At 41.8% G+C, this 1,818-nt stretch overlaps 1 pseudogene; it reads right to left on the bottom strand.

Moving 5' to 3' along the window:
- Positions 1-440: 440 nt before the first annotated feature.
- LOC100353788 (peptidyl-prolyl cis-trans isomerase FKBP1A pseudogene) lies at positions 441-850 on the bottom strand (annotated as a pseudogene).
- Positions 851-1,818: the final 968 nt, after the last annotated feature.

The following is a 1,818-nucleotide window of genomic DNA, read 5'->3' as shown; positions in this document are numbered from 1 at the left end:
TTGGAGAATCATTTAGCCCTCAGCAGCATCTCACTTCTATTGTGGCTTTGCAAGACTGTTTAATACATAATAGATACAAATCTCAACCAAAAAATAAAAATAAAATGAAAATTCTCGCAAACCCCATCCCGCAACACCAATTCCTGTTCTAAAGTGAACCCATCACTTGTGCTGTTAACACCTGACCACATCTTCACTGGAAACCCAGACCCAAGACGGAAACTGAATCTTAACCCCAAAACAAGAACAGGATAAATCGAGTCACTTGAGGTTTATGGTGCATGGTTTAGGTGATCACAGGTAGGAAGGGGAGGGGAAGAGGAAGCTGAGTGACAGAACACATTCAGTAGGGCAAATGTTTGTACAGAGAGCATAGTGGAACCATAGGAAAAGCTCCGGATGAACTCACGTGCATGCGTCTGGAGCACCAGACCCTTCCATGGCAGATCCAAGAACAGGAAGCTAAGGGAGGCGGCCATTCCTGTCATTCCAGTTTTAGAAGCTCCACGTCAAAGATGAGAGTGGCATACAGTGGGATGACGCCCAGGTGCCCAGTGGCACCATAGGCAAAGTCTGGGGAGATGGTCAGTTTGGCTCTCTGACCCATGCTCATCTGGGCAGCCCCTTCCCAGCCTTGGATCACCTCCTGCTTGCACAGCATAGACTTAAGGGGCTTGGTTCTGTCCCAGGAGGAATCGAATTTCTTTCATCTTCAAGCATCTCAATGTGGTGCACCTCGCAGGTCTGGTTGTGCTTCGGGAAGATGCGCTCATCTCCTGGGGAGATGGTATCCACCTGCACTCGCATGGTGGCAGCGGACGCTGGGAGGGTGGCGAGGCGGGCAGCCTGGACTGAGACAGACCTGGGCAGCGGTTCCCTCCATGCATCTCCTGCGCACACGTCTTTTCTTGTGTGTGTGTGTGTGTGTGTGTGTGTGTGTGTGTGTATCTTGGTGTTTAAGGACTTGTCTGTAAAGTCATTAGCTGACTACTAAGCTAACAGGACAGACTCTACAATGGGCACACATAACCAATAATACAGTATTTACATATATGTAATGTACAGAATGGTCTGTGTATCCATCACCCAGCTTCAACAATTATCAGTATTTTTCCATTCTTTTTTTAAAAAACATTTTATTTCAGATTAGTTTTAAATTTGTAGAACAAAAATTGTGATGCAGTAACACAAAGAATTCTTACACACCCCTCACTCCATTTATCCTGTTAACATCTCATATTAGTGTCTCTGTCACAATTAATGAACCACACCCAGCTCCTCCTGTTTCTAAATCCAAAAACCTTTTTTCTCCCCCGTCATTCCCAGCCTTATTGAGATGTTGTTTCAATTTTAGCTTCCACATAAAAGGGAGAACATGCAGTATTTGTCTTTCTGTGTCTGACTTATTTCATTCAACATGATGTTCTCCAGTTCCATCCATTTTGCTGCAAGTGACAAGATTTACTTCCTTCTTATAGCTGAATAATATTCCATTATGAATATAAACTGCATTTTCTTATTTTATTATTTATTTAACCACATGTTCTTTATCCATTAATCTTATGATGGACACTTTGGTTGATTTCATATTTTGGCTATTGTGAACAGTGCTGCTATTCATCCAAATTATATTTTCCGACTGGGCAATTTAATTCATTTACAGTCAAGGTTTATATTTATAGATGAGAACTAACTCCTGTCGTTTTGTTTATTTATTACTAATTGTATCTACTATGTTAGTAAATTTGGTACTGTCATATGTTTTCATGATGTTTACTTCTAATGTAGCACTCTCTTCAGAATTTCTTGAAAGGCTGG

This window comes from Oryctolagus cuniculus, chromosome 7, assembly GCF_964237555.1.
Source record: "Oryctolagus cuniculus chromosome 7, mOryCun1.1, whole genome shotgun sequence".
Taxonomy (NCBI): domain Eukaryota; kingdom Metazoa; phylum Chordata; class Mammalia; order Lagomorpha; family Leporidae; genus Oryctolagus; species Oryctolagus cuniculus.
The sequence above is the reverse complement of the archived record's forward strand: the minus strand, read 5'-3'. Positions and strand labels throughout refer to the sequence as shown.